Genomic DNA, 20,957 nt, shown 5'->3' with positions numbered 1-20,957 from the left:
GTGGTGTCATTTGAAAGGTCTCGTTGAGACAAATCCGTGGATACCTGTATGAGGTATGTACGACTTTCACGGGCCGAATAGCGGCCCGAAACGCATACATCAAAAGTACTTGGTGAAAATAGTGAAAAGTGTTGATGTAAAGTGAGGAAAAGGTTATTTTGCCTTGGAAGCTGGCCTACCCCCACTAAATCGAGGGCGCTGAGTGAGCCTGACTTGGAATGGAGTTTGTAGCACCTTCCTGTGTTGAGATATGATAAAAGGTCAAGAGGTCACAAGGCAGTGCAAAAATAATCCTGAAAAATCAGCCGAAAGTCGTAGAGGCTCCAAACTTTGGCTACCCCCCCTAAATCGAGGTTGCCCAATGTGGCTGTGTCATCCGCCAAGCTATAGGATGTTTGCTTGAGTCGGTATTGCCAAAGTACCGTATTGCAGTCGAATAGAATGTCAATAGAAGGGAATGAGGCCTTTTTAGTGATTTTGATGTGTTTGTACACATGTTGTGGCTAATTTCTTTGGTTGTAGAGACAAAAAAAATGTTCGTTCTGAAAATCGACAAGTCATACCTTGGGTTGACGTGTTAGTCCGAAGGTTTGACAAAAATAAAATGTGATTTTTTTTTCACTTTCAAGGCCTATTTGGGATGCTGAACAAGAATCTGTCACTAGAAATGGTATTTGAACAAGTATAGACACGCTGGGTCAGGAAATTAGTCCTCTTATGTGTCCTGAGACTACTTTGCCGTAACGCGGCCAGAAAGCAAGTGTTTGACCAAAGCGTAACAAACGCAGTGTCATTTGAAAGGTCTCATCGAGACGAATCCGTGGATAGTCGTATGAGGTCTGTACGACCTTCCTGTGCATAGTTGTGTCCCAAAATGCACACGTCAAAAGGCCTTTGTGGAAATATTTCAAAGTGTTGAGAGAAAGTGATGAAAAGGTGATTTTTGCTTTGAATCTGCCCTAACCCACTAAATGGAGTGCGCTGAGCGTGCTTGACTTGGAACGGAGTCTCTAGCACCTTCCTGTACCGAGATATGACAAAAGGCCGAGATGTGACATCCTAATTTAAATATATTGCTGAAATAGCAGGCAAAAGTCAGTTGTTCCAAATTTTTTCTACCCCTACTAAATCAAGTGTGCTGAGCGTGCCTGATTTGGAACTGAGTCTCTAGCACTTTCCTGTCCCGAGATATGACAAAAGGCCGTCAGGAAACATCCTAATGTCAAAATATTGCTGAAATATCAGGCAAAAGTCATAGTTGTTCCAAACTTTTTCTACCCCCACTAAATCAAGTGTGCTGAGCGTGCTTGACTTGGAACTGAGTCTCTAGCACTTTCCTGTCCCAAGATATGACAAAAGGCCGAGATGTCACATCCTAATGTAAAAATGTTCTTGAAAAATGACCAGAAAGTCCTTGTTGCTCCAAACTTTTTCTACCCCCACTAAATCAAGTGTGCAGAGCGTTCCTGACTTGGAACTGATTCTCTAGCACTTTCCTGTCCCGAGATATGGCAAAAGGCCGACAGCTAACATCCTAATGTCAAAATATTGCTGAAATATCATGCAAAAGTCATAGTTGCTCCAAACTTTTTCTACCCCCACTAAATCAAGTGTGCTGAGCATGCCTGACTTGGAACTGAGTCTCTAACACTTTCCTGTCCCAAGATATGAGAAAAGGCTGAGATGTCACATCCATGTTGCTGAGCGTGCCTGACATGGAACTGAGTGTGTAATACCTTCCTGTCCAGAGATATCACAAAAGGCCAAGAGGTCACATTTTAATCTAAAAATATTCCTGAAAAATTAGCCTAAAGTTCTTGTGGCTCCAAAATTTTTCTACCCCCACTAAATCGAGGGCGCTGAGTGTGCCTAACTTTGAACTGAGTCTCTATGACCTTCCTGTCCTGAGATATCATAAAAGGCCAATAGGTGACATTGTAATTAACAAATTACCAAAACTTTCCAAATCATTGGATGAAAAGGAGCAGTGTGGAAGAAGTAGTGTTATTTATACCACGTTCATTGTGAATTACCTGTGTAACTGCCAAGCAGTTTTTTCGTGTGTACGCACACGTAGTTCGTCGAGTTAATTCACTTTAAGAATCACTCCGCTGTGGTCGTCACCATAGCAACGTATTTAACGGTTGGCGCACATCGGCTGTGTTTTGACAACTGAAGGTCATAAATCCGATAAAACATGCATTTCCACGTGAATATTATTATTGCAGGCCAAAATTATAAGATTTAGGCATGGAAAGAGGAGTAAATGAGAATAACTTAAAAATCAACTGTGTAAATATTAAACGTCGGACGTACTGGACAAGAGATGAAGACAAACAATATAAAAAAAACGGTTTTGTTGTTGCGGGTGGCCGAGTGCTCCGCATCTGATTATTTTCGGGACGTTTTCACAGCACGACACGGCAAGGACAGGAGGGGTGGTGTGACTCACACTGCGGCGCGAGGCCACACGTGGTAAGTGCTGAGAGACGAAACATAAAATAGTTCCCAATCCTTGCACATTTCTATCAAGTTGTGTTAACTTAAAAAATTATTTGTGTCAGGTCAATGTGTGGGACCGTGCTATAAGCGTATTAAACAATTCGAAGCCGTGCATTACACGCTTTGAAAGCACGACGCTGAGTCTGACCTCCGCGAAGGTCGCGGAGTAATACCACTTCACTTCGCGTCGTGGTGTGTCAGAGTCCACGTCGGGCATTTAAACCGTGTCACGCACGGTTCGACTTGTTTAATCCTTACATTTTGTGCCCCTTTTGTTAATTTCTTTAGTTATATAATTGTTTTATTTATGTGTTCATATTGTAATACGTCAGTGTATGTTTTTTTTGTGTGTGAGAAAGGGGGGATAACAGGTAAGTGGAGATGCTGGAATTTGCAGAATCATAATAGTAATTCCAAATTCATTTTATTGTGTAAAATATTTTTCTCCATCATTGTGTATAATGACACATCATAACAAATCCAACATTCAATCCAAACAACTATTAATCCAATTCTGTTGTCATTTGTTATACTAGAATACAGATAGTAATTTGATCCAAAATTATCTGTAGTAAGAATAATACATGATTACATATAATACATCATAATTAATCATAACATTCCATAAAAAGAAATATCAACAATCAAAATCATAGATAGATAGATAGATAGATAGATAGATAGATAGATAGATAGATAGATAGATAGATAGATAGATAGATAGATAGATAGATAGATAGATAGATAGATAGATAGATAGATAGATAGATAGATAGATAGATAGATAGATAGATAGATAGATAGATAGATAGATAGATAGACAGACAAGGAAATAATAACTTCAAAGTTTAACACCTCTTATTTTGTTTTTCCCAAAAAACAAACTCTTCAGGACCAGACTGTCTGCTTTACCCATTAATCTATAACCCCATGACGTGTGTGACAGCGTACTGGAAAGGCCCCTATCTGCTGCCTTTGTAAGTGTACAATACACTTGAAATGAGTAACTGAATGAGATCTGTGTACTTTATATGCCAATCCTAAAAATGTTTTTATATATTCTTTATTATTAGTTATTTATTATGTAGTGACGTTATGAATTTTTTTTATGTTTGATTTTAATATAATTACTGTTTAATAACTTAAGAATTGATGTCAAAGTGACCCAAAACAAGAGTTAATAAGTGAATGATGATGATGGAATGTATATCTTTCCAGACTTCCTCCTCCTGCAAACTCTGTCATCTTTCAAGACTTCCTCCTCCTGCAAACTGTATCATCTTTCAAGACTTCCTCCTCCTGCAAACTATGTAAAGAAATTATGCAGAAGGAAGTGCGGAAGGAGAATGAAAGGTTCCCTTCCTTGAAGGCCACCATGGAGATCAACAGTAAGAAGTACTGCTCCTGGAGGATTAGTGTTAAAATATGTTTAAGCCGTGGTGGGTATCAAGTAAGGCTGCATCTCACTCATGTGTGGCCTAACCCTAACCCCGCCTGGAGTTGCCCCTTGACCTGGCTGATGACAACAATCCCCTCACACTACCCCTAACCCTAACCCCGCCTGGACTTGCCCCTTGGCCTGGATGACGACAACAATCCCCTCACACTAACCCTTAACCTTAACCCCGCCTGGACTTGTCCCTTGGCCTGGATGATGACAGCAATCCCCTCACACTATCCCTAAACCTGACCCTGCCCGTGACCCTGACATGAACCCTACCTGTGACCCTGACCCTAAACGTAACCATGACCCAGACCAATAACCTGAACGTAACCCTAAACCCAAACCAAGTCTGCCTGCCTGGTTCATCCTGCCAGTAGCATTAAACTACAGGTGTGTACTATGCGCTGTTTAGCGCGTACTATGTCATCTGATGCCCCACTCACTGAGCGACTGCCAGGGTGACGTTGAGGGGCCACTGACGAGGATGTGCCCCTTACGTGCCTGAGCAGCTTTGCGCACGGTTTGAAGACTGTGCTCTGACTGAGCTCTGTGTGTAGCTGCCGTGCACAGCACACGCCACAGTCCATGCTGCCCCTCCCGCTTGTCACACTTCAATCACGGCGTCTCTAGTGAAAAGCAGCGCTTGGAGTAGTCGTAGTGGAACAGGAAGACGTCCGTTGAAGCGGATCTCTTCGCGGATTCAGGCCGTGGATGGTGTCGTTTTCTGGAGGTGAACCAGGCCTGCGGTCCTGGAATCCCAGGCAAGATGTAGGAGCAGGGAGGAGGGCCCTGCGCACCCTTCTTCTGACCTATAAAACAGCACTGTGTCAAAGCAGCAATGTTCCACCACAGGTAACAGTAATCCTAAACGGTTTGATGTTTTGTTTTTACCATTTCAAAACAGCTGACTGTAATTCACTGCTGAATCCATCAGGGACGTCCTCAGTCGCAGTAGCAGTCTTACACCACAGCAAACCCTAATCGTAGCTGTCTCACCAGTGCAGAGCAACAGCAACAGTCGCTGCCGCAGTCTTCCACCATAGCAAACCCTAATCGTAGCTGGTTTGATGTGTTGTCACTCCCACTGCACAGCAGCTCACTGCAATTAACTGCTGAATCCAGCAGGGATGTCCTCAGTCGCAGTTGCAGTCTTCCATCACAGGTAACCCTAATCCTAGCCGCCTTTATGTGTTGTCTTGACCATTGCAAAGCAGCTCACTGCAATTCAATGTTGAATCCAGCGTGGATGTCATGTTGTTTGGGATGCTGTCCCAACGCTGTTCCTACCCTCATCCTCAACACACCACTGACTCTCCACCAATCAATCAATCAATTTTTTTATATAGCGCCAAATCACAACAAACAGTTGCCCCAAGGCGCTTTATATTGTAAGGCAAGGCCATACAATAATTATGTAAAACCCCAACAGTCAAAACGACCCCCTGTGAGCAAGCACTTGGCTACAGTGGGAAGGAAAAACTCCCTTTTAACAGGAACAAACCTCCAGCAGAACCAGGCTCAGGGAGGGGCAGTCTTCTGCTGGGACTGGTTGGGGCTGAGGGAGAGAACCAGGAAAAAGACATGCTGTGGAGGGGAGCAGAGATTGATCACTAATGATTAAATGCAGAGTGGTGCATACAGAGCAAAAAGAGAAAGAAACAGTGCATCATGGGAACCCCCCAGCAGTCTACGTCTATAGCAGCATAACTAAGGGATGGTTCAGGGTCACCTGATCCAGCCCTAACTATAAGCTTTAGCAAAAAGGAAAGTTTTAAGCCTAATCTTAAAAGTAGAGAGGGTGTCTGTCTCCCTGATCTGAATTGGGAGCTGGTTCCACAGGAGAGGAGCCTGAAAGCTGAAGGCTCTGCCTCCCATTCTACTCTTACAAACCCTAGGAACTACAAGTAAGCCTGCAGTCTGAGAGCGAAGTGCTCTATTGGGGTGATATGGTACTACGAGGTCCCTAAGATAAGATGGGACCTGATTATTCAAAACCTTATAAGTAAGAAGAAGAATTTTAAATTCTATTCTAGAATTAACAGGAAGCCAATGAAGAGAGGCCAATATGGGTGAGATGTGCTCTCTCCTTCTAGTCCCCGTCAGTACTCTAGCTGCAGCATTTTGAATTAACTGAAGGCTTTTTAGGGAACTTTTAGGAGAACCTGATAATAATGAATTACAATAGTCCAGCCTAGAGGAAATAAATGCATGAATTAGTTTTTCAGCATCACTCTGAGACAAGACCTTTCTGATTTTAGAGATATTGCGTAAATGCAAAAAAGCAGTCCTACATATTTGTTTAATATGCGCTTTGAATGACATATCCTGATCAAAAATGACTCCAAGATTTCTCACAGTATTACTAGAGGTCAGGGTAATGCCATCCAGAGTAAGGATCTGGTTAGACACCATGTTTCTAAGATTTGTGGGACCAAGTACAATAACTTCAGTTTTATCTGAGTTTAAAAGCAGGAAATTAGAGGTCATCCATGTCTTTATGTCTGTAAGACAATCCTGCAGTTTAGCTAATTGGTGTGTGTCCTCTGGCTTCATGGATAGATAAAGCTGGGTATCATCTGGGTATCAATTTCCTCTAGGCTGGACTATTGTAATTCATTATTATCAGGTTGTCCTAAAAGTTCCCTAAAAAGCCTTCAGTTAATTCAAAATGCTGCAGCTAGAGTACTGACAGGGACTGGAAGGAGAGAGCATATCTCACCCATATTGGCCTCTCTTCATTGGCTTCCTGTTAATTCTAGAATAGAATTTAAAATTCTTCTTCTTACTTATAAGGTTTTGAATAATCAGGTCCCATCTTATCTTAGGGACCTCGTAGTACCATATCACCTCAATAGAGCGCTTCGCTCTCAGACTGCAGGCTTACTTGTAGTTCCTAGGGTTTGTAAGAGTAGAATGGGAGGCAGAGCCTTCAGCTTTCAGGCTCCTCTCCTGTGGAACCAGCTCCCAATTCAGATCAGGGAGACAGACACCCTCTCTACTTTTAAGATTAGGCTTAAAACTTTCCTTTTTGCTAAAGCTTATAGTTAGGGCTGGATCAGGTGACCCTGAACCATCCCTTAGTTATGCTGCTATAGACGTAGACTGCTGGGGGGTTCCCATGATGCACTGTTTCTTTCTCTTTTTGCTCTGTATGCACCACTCTGCATTTAATCATTAGTGATCGATCTCTGCTCCCCTCCACAGCATGTCTTTTTCCTGGTTCTCTCCCTCAGCCCCAACCAGTCCCAGCAGAAGACTGCCCCTCCCTGAGCCTGGTTCTGCTGGAGGTTTCTTCCTGTTAAAAGGGAGTTTTTCCTTCCCACTGTAGCCAAGTGCTTGCTCACAGGGGGTCGTTTTGACCATTGGGGTTTTACATAATTATTGTATGGCCTTGCCTTACAATATAAAGCGCCTTGGGGCAACTGTTTGTTGTGATTTGGCGCTATATAAAAAAATTGATTGATTGATTGATCTGCGTAACAATGAAAATTTAAGCAATACCGTCTAATAATACTGCCTAAGGGAAGCATGTATAAAGTGAATAAAATTGGTCCTAGCACAGAACCTTGTGGAACTCCATAATGAACTTTAGTCTGTGAAGACGATTCCCCATTTACATGAACAAATTGTAATCTATTAGACAAATATGATTCAAACCACCGCAGCGCAGTGCCTTTAATACCTATGACATGCTCTAATCTCTGTAATAAAATTTTATGGCCAACAGTATCAAAAGCAGCACTGAGGTCTAACAGAACAAGCACAGAGATGAGTCCACTGTCCGAGGCCATAAGAAGATCATTTGTAACCTTCACTAATGCTGTTTCTGTACTATGATGAATTCTAAAACCTGACTGAAACTCTTCAAATAGACCATTCCTCTGCAGAGGATCAGTTAGCTGTTTTACAACTACCCTTTCAAGAATTTTTGAGAGAAAAGGAAGGTTGGAGATTGGCCTATAATTAGCTAAGATAGCTGGGTCAAGTGATGGCTTTTTAAGTAATGGTTTAATTACTGCCACCTTAAAAGCCTGTGGTACATAGCCAACTAACAAAGATAGATTGAAGCATTAAATAATGGTAGGGCTTCCTTGAGCAGCCTGGTAGGAATGGGGTCTAATAAACATGTTGATGGTTTGGATGAAGTAACTAATGAAAATAACTCAGACAGAACAACCGGAGAGAAAGAGTCTAACCAAATACCGGCATCACTGAAAGCAGCCAAAGATAACGATACATCTTTGGGATGGTTATGAGTAATTTTTTCTCTAATAGTTAAAATTTTGTTAGCAAAGAAAGTCATGAAGTCATTACTAGTTAAAGTTAATGGAATACTCAGCTCAATAGAGCTCTGACTCTTTGTCAGCCTGGCTACAGTGCTGAAAAGAAACCTGGGGTTGTTCTTATTTTCTTCAATTAGTGATGAGTAGAAAGATGTCCTACTTTTACGGAGGGCTTTTTTATAGAGCAACAGACTCTTTTTCCAGGCTAAGTGAAGATCTTCTAAATTAGTGAGACGCCATTTCCTCTCCATCTTACGGGTTATCTGCTTTAAGCTACGAGTTTGTGAGTTATACCACGGAGTCAGGCACTTCTGATTTAAAGCTCTCTTTTTCAGAGGAGCTACAGCATCCAAAGTTGTCTTCAATGAGGATGTAAAACTATTGACGAGATACTCTATCTCACTTACAGAGTTTAGGTAGCTACTCTGCACTGTGTTGGTATATGGCATTAGAGAACATAAAGAAGGAATCATATCCTTAAACCTAGTTACAGCGCTTTCTGAAAGACTTCTAGTGTAATGAAACTTATTCCCCACTGCTGGGCAGTCCATCAGAGTAAATGTAAATGTTATTAAGAAATGATCAGACAGAAGGGAGTTTTCAGGGAATACTGTTAAGTCTTCTATTTCCATACCATAAGTCAGAACAAGATCTAAGATATGATTAAAGTGGTGGGTGGACTCATTTACTTTTTGAGCAAAGCCAATAGAGTCTAATAATAGATTAAATGCAGTGTTGAGGCTGTCATTCTCAGCATCTGTGTGGATGTTAAAATCGCCCACTATAATTATCTTATCTGAGCTAAGCACTAAGTCAGACAAAAGGTCTGAAAATTCACAGAGAAACTCACAGTAACGACCAGGTGGACGATAGATAATAACAAATAAAACTGGTTTTTGGGACTTCCAATTTGGATGGACAAGACTAAGAGACAAGCTTTCAAATGAATTAAAGCTCTGTCTGGGTTTTTGATTAATTAATAAGCTGGAATGGAAGATTGCTGCTAATCCTCCGCCCCGTGCTACGAGCATTCTGACAGTTAGTGTGACTCGGGGGTGTTGACTCATTTAAACTAACATATTCATCCTGCTGTAACCAGGTTTCTGTAAGGCAGAATAAATCAATATGTTGATCAATTATTATATCATTTACCAACAGGGACTTAGAAGAGAGAGACCTAATGTTTAATAGACCACATTTAACTGTTTTAGTCTGTGGTGCAGTTGAAGGTGCTATATTATTTTTTCTTTTTGAATTTTTATGCTTAAATAGATTTTTGCTGGTTATTGGTGGTCTGGGAGCAGGCACCGTCTCTACGGGGATGGGGTAATGAGGGGATGGCAGGGGGAGAGAAGCTGCAGAGAGGTGTGTAAGACTACAACTCTGCTTCCTGGTCCCAACCCTGGATAGTCACGGTTTGGAGGATTTAAGAAAATTGGCCAGATTTCTAGAAATGAGAGCTGCTCCATCCAAAGTGGGATGGATGCCGTCTCTCCTAACAAGACCAGGTTTTCCCCAGAAGCTTTGCCAATTATCTATGAAGCCCACCTCATTTTTTGGACACCACTCAGACAGCCAGCAATTCAAGGAGAACATGCGGCTAAACATGTCACTCCCGGTCTGATTGGGGAGGGGCCCAGAGAAAACTACAGAGTCCGACATTGTTTTTGCAAAGTTACACACCGATTTAATGTTAATTTTAGTGACCTCCAATTGGCGTAACCGGGTGTCATTACTGCCGACGGGAATTACAATCTTACCAAATTTACGCTTAGCCTTAGCCAGCAGTTTCAAATTTCCTTCAATGTCGCCTGCTCTGGCCCCCGGAAGACAATTGACTATGGTTGCTGGTGTCGCTAACTTCACATTTTGCAAAACAGAGTCGCCAATAACCAGAGTTTGATCCTCGGCGGGTGTGTCGTCGAGTGGGGAAAAACGGTTAGAGATGTGAACGGGTTGGCGGTGTACACGGGGCTTCTGTTTAGGGCTATGCTTCCTCCTCACAGTCACCCAGTCAGCCTGCTTTCCCGGCTGCTCGGGATCTGCCAGGGGGTAACAAACGGCGGCTAAGCTACCTTGGTCCGCACCGACTACAGGGGCCTGGCTAGCTGTAGAATTTTCCACGGTGCGGAGCCGAGTCTCCAATTCGCCCAGCCTGGCCTCCAAAGCTACGAATAAGCTACACTTATTCCAAGTACCGTTACTGCTAAAGGAGGCCGAGGAATAACTAAACATTTCACACCCAGAGCAGAAAAGTGTGGGAGAGACAGGAGAAGCCGCCATGCTAAATCGACTAAGAGCTAGTAGCTACACTAAGCTAGCGGATTCCTAAAAACACGCAAAGTGAATAATGTGTAAATAATTTAGAGGTGATTCAGCAGAAGGCGTGCTTTAGTTAAGGCACGTAAAGATTACACTGGGAAACAAATCGTAATCTAGATAACTAGATCAATCTAACTGCGCAGATTAAACAGCTAACAGATACAGAAAAACACCGCTGTGCTCCGGAACAGGAAGTGATACAATACCGCAGTGAGAGCCAACCACCAGTAGAGGCAAGCAATAGTACATACCTGATTATACATGAAGTCTAATGCCTGATATAAAACTATAAAGTCCTTTGTTGTGTGTAAAGCACAAACCTATTCAAGAATAATGACTTTTTCATGTATGTATTCCCAATGGGGGCAACAGAGGTGCAGTTAGCATTAAAATTGACCTTCGTAAAACACCTGATACAATTCTAAAAAAAAAAAAATTGAAAAAACACTGCAGATTAATGAATAAATATGCAAAACTAAAATTAGGGTTAGGGTTAGGAATAGAATTAAGGGTCCATCCCCAAAAGGGAACGGAGGTGCACGGGCACTCCCTTGACCAAAAGACCCCCCCCAAAAATTGGTGTAAATAGAAGCCTAGGTAACCTCTTTCTTGTTGCAACAAAAATTAGTGTGACACATGCCCCGTCGCGATGTTTCGGTCAAACTGGACCTTCCTCAGGCGTGGGAGCATGTCCTGAAAATCTTGCAAAAAGCCATAAAAATTATTATCCCTGTCCAGGGTTGCCAAATTGCAGTCACCAACTGAACATGTCTGAACATGCCTAAGCTTGGTGTGGAAATGAGCAGGAGAGACAGAGGCTGCCTTTATAGGGGTAAGACTCCGCCCCTGCATGAAACAGCAAATTTGTTTTTAGAAAAGAAAAAGGAAAAAAGAAAGAAAACAATTTAGGTTGAAGTGGGGTTAAAGCAAAAGTGAATTTCAAACCAAATGCTGGATACCCCACCCACACAAAACATGAAAAAGCAATAATTTGTTTCATTTTCCTTGACCTTCACCCTTTTTAATTTTGTTTTACTTAATTCCCACAGACTCCATAAGTTCAATGTGCTTTGAAGCATACTTTGGTTAAGTTTAGGGTCACTTGCCCTCCATAAACTGTGCGTGTACATAAGCAAACTGTGGTTAAGGTCAGGAGTAGGGTTGGATCATGGCACAGACTTGTATTACCACCAACAAGTTACAAAATTGCTTTATCATGCTAGTGTAAGTAAGCCACATCCAAAAAAATTTTTTTTAGTTATGAATTTGTTTTACATATGTTCCACTTATTGCCCCCCATAGCTTCAAATGTGCGTATACACAAGCCAATTGTGGTTAGGGTTAGAAATAAGATTTAGGGTTAGGAATAGAATTAGGGTTCTGTCCCCAAAAGGGAACGGACGTGCACGGGCACTCCCTTGACCAGAAGACCCCCCCCAAAATTAGTGTAATTAGGAGCCAGAGTAACCTCTTCCTTGGTACAACAAAAATTAGTTTGAAACATGCCCCGTCGCGACGTTTCGGTCAAATTGGACCTTCCTCAGGCGTAGGAGCATGCAAAAAAATTCTACAAATAGCCATAAAAATTAATATTCATGTCCAGGGTTGCCAAATTGCACTCATCCTCTGAACATGTCTGAACAGGCCTCAGGTTGGTGTGAAAATGAGCAGGAGAGACAGAGGCTGCCTTTATAGGGGTAAGACTCCGCCCCTGCATGAAACAGCAAATTTGTTTTAAGAAAAGAAAAAAAAAAAAAAAAGAGAAAAGAAAAGAAAACAATTTAGGTTGAAGTGGGGTTAAAGCAAAAGTGAATTTCCAAGCAAAACATGGATGCCCCACTCACACAAAACATAAAAAAGCAATAACTTGTTTCATTTTACCTGACCTTCCACTTTTTTTTATATATTTGTTTCACTTAATTCCCACAGACTCCATAAGTTCAATGTGCTTATAAGCATACTCTAGTTAGAATTCGGGTCACTTGCCCTCCATAAACTGTGCGTGTACATAAGGAACCGTGGTTAAGGTCAGGAGTAGGGTTGGATTATGGCACATACTTGTGTTAGGGTTAGGGTTAGGATTAAAAATTAGGGGTCCGTCCCCATTATGGGAACGGACATGCACGGGCACTCCCCTGATCCAAAAAACCCCCCCCAAAAAAATTGGAATAAGCAGTAGCCTGGCTTAGCAAGTTCCCCTGCTTGGTATATCAAAAAATTAGTTTGGCCAAAAACTGAAACATGTGTCCTGTCGCGACGTTTCGATCGGATTAGATCTTCCTCAGGCAAGAGCACGTGCAGAAATGAGCAGAGAGGAACAGAGGCTCCCTTTATAGGAGTTGAGACTCCGCCTCCGCTAAAAAGACAAAACTGTGCTTAAAAGTAAAAAAGTAAAAAAGTAACAACTTGAGTTGCAGTGGGGCCAAAGCAAAATAGCCTTCAGGGCCTCAAATTAGATGTTCCACCCACACACAACAGAAGAAAGCAATCACTGGTTTTACTTTGCTTTCACCGTCCACGTTTCCATTTGCTTTACTTATGTTCATTATTTGTCCTCCTTAATTATAACTGTGTGTAAATGAACATACCGTGGTTAGGGTTGGTTAGGGTTAGGGTTAGGAGAGGATTATACTTGTATTATTTCTTGATCCTTCATCCTAACTAGCATAGCATAGAACTGCCTTGTCATGCTGTGTGTAGATGGCGCCATCCAGTGGCGGTTAGAAAAATTTGGCCAACATTCACTAAAAGCCTCTCAACTTGTCTTTCTTACAATATGTGGCTGAATTGGGCATTTCTGGATCAAGGCGGCGCTGGCTGGTTAGAATTAAAAATTAGGGGTCCGTCCCCATTATGGGAACGGACATGCACGGGCACTCCCCTGATCCAAAAAAAACCCCCCCAAAAATTGGAATAAGCAGTAGCCTGGCTTAGCAAGTTCCCCTGCTTGGTATATCAAAAAATTAGTTTGGCCAAAAACTGAAACACGTGCCCTGTCACGACGTTTCGATCAGATTAGATCTTCCTCAGGCAAGAGCACGTGCAGAAATGAGCAGAGAGGAACAGAGGCTCCCTTTATAGGGGTTGAGACTCCGCCTCCGCTAAAAAGACAAAACTGTGCTTAAAAGTAAAAAAGTAACAACTAGAGTTGCAGTGGGGCCAAAGCAAAATAGCCTTCAGGGCCTCAAATTAGATGTTCCACCCACACACAACAGAAGAAAGCAATCACTGGTTTTACTTTGCTTTCACCGTCCACATTTCCATTTGCTTTACTTATGTTCATTATTTGTCCTCCTTAGTAATAACTGTGTGTAAATAAGCATACCGTGGTTAGGGTTAGGGTTGGTTAGGGTTAGGGTTAGGAGAGGATTATACTTGTATTATTTCTTGATCCTTTATCCTAACTAGCATAGCATAGAACTGCCTTGTCATGCTGTGTGTAGATGGCGCCATCCAGTGGCGGTTAGAAAAATTTGGCCAACATTCACTAAAAGCCTCTCAACTTGTCTTTCTTACAATATGTGGCTGAATTGGGCATTTCTGGATCAAGGCGGCGCTGGCTGGTTAGAATTAAAAATTAGGGGTCCGTCCCCATTATGGGAACGGACATGCACGGGCACTCCCCTGATCCAAAAAAAAAAACCCAAAAATTGGAATAAGCAGTAGCCTGGCTTAGCAAGTTCCCCTGCTTGGTATATCGAAAAATTAGTTTGGCCAAAAACTGAAACACGTGCCCTGTCGCGACGTTTCGATCGGATTAGATCTTCCTCAGGCAAGGGCACGTGCAGAAATGAGCAGAGAGGAACAGAGGCTCCCTTTATAGGGGTTGAGACTCCGCCTCCGCTAAAAAGACAAAACTGTGCTTAAAAGTAAAAAAGTAACAACTTGAGTTGCAGTGGGGCCAAAGCAAAATAGCCTTCAGGGCCTCAAATTAGATGTTCCACCCACACACAACAGAAGAAAGCAATCACTGGTTTTACTTTGCTTTCACCGTCCACGTTTCCATTTGCTTTACTTATGTTCATTATTTGTCCTCCTTAGTTATAACTGTGTGTAAATGAGCATACCGTGGTTAGGGTTAGGGTTGGTTAGGGTTAGGGTTAGGAGAGGATTATACTTGTATTATTTCTTGATCCTTCATCCTAACTAGCATAGCATAGAACTGCCTTGTCATGCTGTGTGTAGATGGCGCCATCCAGTGGCGGTTAGAAACATTTGGCCAACATTCACTAAAAGCCTCTCAACTTGTCTTTCTTACAATATGTGGCTGAATTGGGCATTTCTGGATCAAGGCGGCGCTGGCTGGTTAGAATTAAAAATTAGGGGTCCGTCCCCATTATGGGAACGGACATGCACGGGCACTCCCCTGATCCAAAAAAACCCCCCCAAAAATTGGAATAAGCAGTAGCCTGGCTTAGCAAGTTCCCCTGCTTGGTATATCAAAAAATTAGTTTGGCCAAAAACTGAAACACGTGCCCTGTCGCGACGTTTCGATCGGATTAGATCTTCCTCAGGCAAGAGCACGTGCAGAAATGAGCAGAAAGGAACAGAGGCTCCCTTTATAGGGGTTGAGACTCCGCCTCCGCTAAAAAGACAAAACTGTGCTTAAAAGTAAAAAAGTAACAACTTGAGTTGCAGTGGGGCCAAAGCAAAGGATTAGGGTTTAGGGTTAGGGTTTAGGGTTAGGGTTAGGGTTTAGGATTAGGTTTTAAGGTTAGGATTAGGGTTTAGGGTTATGGTTAGGATTAGGGTTTAGGGTTAGGGTTAGGGTTAGATGATTAAGTTGGGGGGGAAGGTTAGGATTAGTTTTAGAGAATGGGGCCAGTATTGAGGTTTGGGATTAAAGGACAGATTAGGGTTGGGGTTAATAATGGGATTGGGTTTTGGGGATGGGGTTAATGTTAGAGGGGATAGGGGTGCACCATTCACACACTCCCACAGTCCCCCACACTCATCCTATTTTCTCCCACAGTTTAATCCCCAAGGCTCTCTTGTTCCAAGCAAATAAATCCAGAGTCTCTCCTTCCTTTTGCGTTAGGGTTAGGGTTAGGGTTTAGGGTTAGGGTTAGGGGTTAGGGTTTAGGGTTAGGAATAGAATTAGGGTTCCGTCCCCAAAAGGGAACGGAAGTGCACGGGCACTCCCTTGACCAGAAGACCCCCAAAAATTAGTGTAAATGGAGCCAGAATAACCTCTTCCTTGATACAACAAAAATTAGTTTGAACCATGCTCCGTCGCGACGTTTCGGTCAAACTAGACCTTCCTCAGGCGTGGGAGCATGCAAAAAATTGTAGAGATAGCCATAAAAATTAACATTCATGTCCAGGGTTGCCAAATTGCAGTCGTCCTCTGAACATGTCTGAACAGGCCCCAGCTTAGTTTGAAAATGAGCAGGAAAGACAGAGGCCGCCTTTATAGGGGTAAGACTCCGCCCCTGCATGAAACAGCAAATTTGTTTTAAGAAAAGAAAAAAGAAAGAAAAGAAAAGAAAAGAAAAATTTAGGTTGAAGTGGGGTTATAGCAAAAGTGAATTTCCAAATAAAAACTGGATGCCCCACTCACACAAAACATAAAAAAGCAATAATTTGTTGTATTTTCCTTGACCTTCCACTTTTTTTTATATTTGTTTCACTTAATTCCCACAGACTTCACAAGTTCAATGTGCTTATAAGCATTCCTTGGTCAAAATATGGGTCACTTGCCCTCCATCAACTGTGCGTGTACATAAGCAACCGTGGTTAGGGTTAGGGTTAGGGTTAGGGTTAGGATTAAAATTAGGAATCCGTCCCCGAAACAGGGACGGAGGTGCACGGGCACTCCCTCGACCAAAAGACCCTCCAAAAATTAGGATATATTAGAAGCCTAAATAAGTAACTTCTTCTTGTTGTAACAAAAATTTGTTTGGCCAAAAAATGAAATAACATGCTCTGTCGCGACGTTTCGATCTGTATTGATCTTCCTCAGGCGTAAGAGCATGTACTGAGAGGTATGAAAACTGTAGAAAAATTGTCCTTGTCCAAGGGTTGCAAATTGCAGTCATTGCCTGGACAGGTCTGAACATGCCTCAACTCGGTGTGGAAATGAGAAGCAAAAGACAGAGGCTCCTTTTATAGGGGTAAGACTCCGCCCCTGCATGAAACAGCAAAACTTGCATTGACTTATTTTTAAAAAAGAAAAAAAGAAAAGAAAAAAGAAAAAAGATAAAAAAAAAAGAGGAGAAAGAAAAAAGAGAGAAGAGAAAAAAAAGAAAAAAAAGAAAAAAAAGAAAAAAGAAAGGAAATTCAATTTAGGTTGAAGTGGGGCATAACAATAATACATTTAAAACCAAAAACTGGATGCCGCACCCACACAAAACATAATAAAGCAATACTTGTTTTATCCTCCCTTGACCTTCCATTGCTCAACTTTTTTTTCACTTAATTCTCACTGCACATATTTTGGTTAAAATTGGGGTCTCACTTGCCCTCACTGCGGTTAAGATTGGGGTCACTCCTGCCCTCCATAAACTGTGCGTGTACATATAAGCAAATGTGGTTAAGGTCAGGGTTAGGATAGGATGAAGGTATAATTGTATTATCACCAACACATTAGAGAATTGCTTTGTCATGCTAGTGTAAATAACCAACATCCAAAAGGAATAACCCTCTACTTATTAATCTATTTAACCCAAGTTTCAATGCCTGCCCTCCATAACTTCAACAATGTGTTTTCACAAACAAATTGTGGTTAAAATCAAAATTAGGGTTAAGGTTAAGGTTAGGGTTAGGGTTAGGATTCAGACATGTACTTACAAAATTAAGGCAACAACAAGCGTGCTAAAATTGTGGCTTATAGATGGGTACTTCTGAATCGAGGCGGCGCTGGCTAGTTAGGATTAAAATTAGGAATCCGTCCCCGAAACAGGGACGGAGGTGCACGGGCACTCCCTCGACCAAAAGACCCTCCAAAAATTAGGATATATTAGAAGCCTAAATAAGTAACTTCTTCTTGTTGTAACAAAAATTTGTTTGGCCAAAAAATGAAATAACATGCTCTGTCGCGACGTTTCGATCTGTATTGATCTTCCTCAGGCGTAAGAGCATGTACTGAGAGGTATGAAAACTGTAGAAAAATTGTCCTTGTCCAAGGGTTGCAAATTGCAGTCATTGCCTGGACAGGTCTGAACATGCCTCAACTCGGTGTGGAAATGAGAAGCAAAAGACAGAGGCTCCTTTTATAGGGGTAAGACTCCGCCCCTGCATGAAACAGCAAAACTTGCATTGACTTATTTTTAAAAAAGAAAAAAAGAAAAGAAAAAAGAAAAAAGATAAAAAAAAGAGGAGAAAGAAAAAAGAGAGAAGAGAAAAAAAAGAAAAAAAAGAAAAAAAGAAAAAAGAAAGGAAATTCAATTTAGGTTGAAGTGGGGCATAACAATAATACATTTAAAACCAAAAACTGGATGCCGCACCCACACAAAACATAATAAAGCAATACTTGTTTTATCCTCCCTTGACCTTCCATTGCTCAACTTTTTTTCACTTAATTCTCACTGCACATATTTTGGTTAAAATTGGGGTCTCACTTGCCCTCACTGCGGTTAAGATTGGGGTCACTCCTGCCCTCCATAAACTGTGCGTGTACATATAAGCAAATGTGGTTAAGGTCAGGGTTAGGATAGGATGAAGGTATAATTGTATTATCACCAACACATTAGAGAATTGCTTTGTCATGCTAGTGTAAATAACCAACATCCAAAAGGAATAACCCTCTACTTATTAATCTATTTAACCCAAGTTTCAATGCCTGCCCTCCATAACTTCAACAATGTGTTTTCACAAACAAATTGTGGTTAAAATCAAAATTAGGGTTAAGGTTAAGGTTAGGGTTAGGGTTAGGATTCAGACATGTACTTACAAAATTAAGGCAACAACAAGCGTGCTAAAATTGTGGCTTATAGATGGGTACTTCTGAATCGAGGCGGCGCTGGCTAGTTAGGATTAAAATTAGGATTCCGTCCCCGAAACAGGGACGGAGGTGCACGGGCACTCCCTCGACCAAAAGACCCTCCAAAAATTAGGATATATTAGAAGCCTAAATAAGTAACTTCTTCTTGTTGTAACAAAAATTTGTTTGGCCAAAAAATGAAATAACATGCTCTGTCGCGACGTTTCGATCTGTATTGATCTTCCTCAGGCGTAAGAGCATGTACTGAGAGGTATGAAAACTGTAGAAAAATTGTCCTTGTCCAAGGGTTGCAAATTGCAGTCATTGCCTGGACAGGTCTGAACATGCCTCAACTCGGTGTGGAAATGAGAAGCAAAAGACAGAGGCTCCTTTTATAGGGGTAAGACTCCGCCCCTGCATGAAACAGCAAAACTTGCATTGACTTATTTTTAAAAAAGAAAAAAAGAAAAGAAAAAAGAAAAAAGATTAAAAAAAAGAGGAGAAAGAAAAAAGAGAGAAGAGAAAAAAAAGAAAAAAAAGAAAAAAAAGAAAAAAGAAAGGAAATTCAATTTAGGTTGAAGTGGGGCATAACAATAATACATTTAAAACCAAAAACTGGATGCCGCACCCACACAAAACATAATAAAGCAATACTTGTTTTATCCTCCCTTGACCTTCCATTGCTCAACTTTTTTTTCACTTAATTCTCACTGCACATATTTTGGTTAAAATTGGGGTCTCACTTGCCCTCACTGCGGTTAAGATTGGGGTCACTCCTGCCCTCCATAAACTGTGCGTGTACATATAAGCAAATGTGGTTAAGGTCAGGGTTAGGATAGGATGAAGGTATAATTGTATTATCACCAACACATTAGAGAATTGCTTTGTCATGCTAGTGTAAATAACCAACATCCAAAAGGAATAACCCTCTACTTATTAATCTATTTAACCCAAGTTTCAATGCCTGCCCTCCATAACTTCAACAATGTGTTTTCACAAACAAATTGTGGTTAAAATCAAAATTAGGGTTAAGGTTAAGGTTAGGGTTAGGATTCAGACATGTACTTACAAAATTAAGGCAACAACAAGCGTGCTAAAATTGTGGCTTATAGATGGGTACTTCTGAATCGAGGCGGCGCTGGCTAGTTAGGATTAAAATTAGGATTCCGTCCCCGAAACAGGGACGGAGGTGCACGGGCACTCCCTCGACCAAAAGACCCTCCAAAAATTAGGATATATTAGAAGCCTAAGTAAGTAACTTCGTCTTGTTGTAACAAAAATTTGTTTGGCCAAAAAATGAAATAACATGCTCTGTCGCGACGTTTCGATCTGTATTGATCTTCCTCAGGCGTAAGAGCATGTACTGAGAGGTATGAAAACTGTAGAAAAATTGTCCTTGTCCAAGGGTTGCAAATTGCAGTCATTGCCTGGACAGGTCTGAACATGCCTCAACTCGGTGTGGAAATGAGAAGCAAAAGACAGAGGCTCCTTTTATAGGGGTAAGACTCCGCCCCTGCATGAAACAGCAAAACTTGCATTGACTTATTTTAAAAAAGAAAAAAAGAAAAGAAAAAAGAAAAAAGATAAAAAAAAAAAGAGGAGAAAGAAAAAAGAGAGAAGAGAAAAAAAAGAAAAAAAAGAAAAAAAAGAAAAAAGAAAGGAAATTCAATTTAGGTTGAAGTGGGGCATAACAATAATACATTTAAAACCAAAAACTGGATGCCGCACCCACACAAAACATAATAAAGCAATACTTGTTTTATCCTCCCTTGACCTTCCATTGCTCAACTTTTTTTCACTTAATTCTCACTGCACATATTTTGGTTAAAATTGGGGTCTCACTTGCCCTCACTGCGGTTAAGATTGGGGTCACTCCTGCCCTCCATAAACTGTGCGTGTACATATAAGCAAATGTGGTTAAGGTCAGGGTTAGGATAGGATGAAGGTATAGGGTTAGGATAGGATGAAGGTATAGGGTTAGGGGTTAGGGTTAGGGTTAGGGTTAGGAATAGAATTAAGGTTCCGTCCCCAACAAAGGGAACGGAGGTGCACGGGCACTCCCTTGACCAGAAGACCCCCCAAAAATTGGTGTAAAGGAGCCAGAGTAACCTCTTCCTTGGTGCAACAAAAATTAGTTTGAAACATGCCCCGTCGCGACGTTTCGGTCAAATTGGACCTTCCTCAGGCGTAGGAGCATGCAGTAAAAATTCTGTAAAAAGCCATAAAAATTAACTTCCATGTCCAGGGTTGCCAAATTGCAGTCATCATCTGAACATGTCTGAACAGGCCTCAGCTTAATGTGAAAATGAGCAGGGGAGACAGAGGCTGCCTTTATAGGGTTAAGACTCCGCCCCTGCATGAAACAGCAATTTTGTTTTAAGAAAGAAAAAGAAAAGAAAAGAAAAGAAAACAATTTAGGTTGAAGTGGGGTTAAAGCAAAAGTGAATTTCCAAGTAAAAACTGGATGCCCCACTCACACAAAACA

This window comes from Thalassophryne amazonica, unplaced genomic scaffold (assembly GCF_902500255.1).
Source record: "Thalassophryne amazonica unplaced genomic scaffold, fThaAma1.1, whole genome shotgun sequence".
In the NCBI taxonomy this organism is placed as follows: domain Eukaryota; kingdom Metazoa; phylum Chordata; class Actinopteri; order Batrachoidiformes; family Batrachoididae; genus Thalassophryne; species Thalassophryne amazonica.
The sequence above is the reverse complement of the archived record's forward strand: the minus strand, read 5'-3'. Positions refer to the sequence as shown.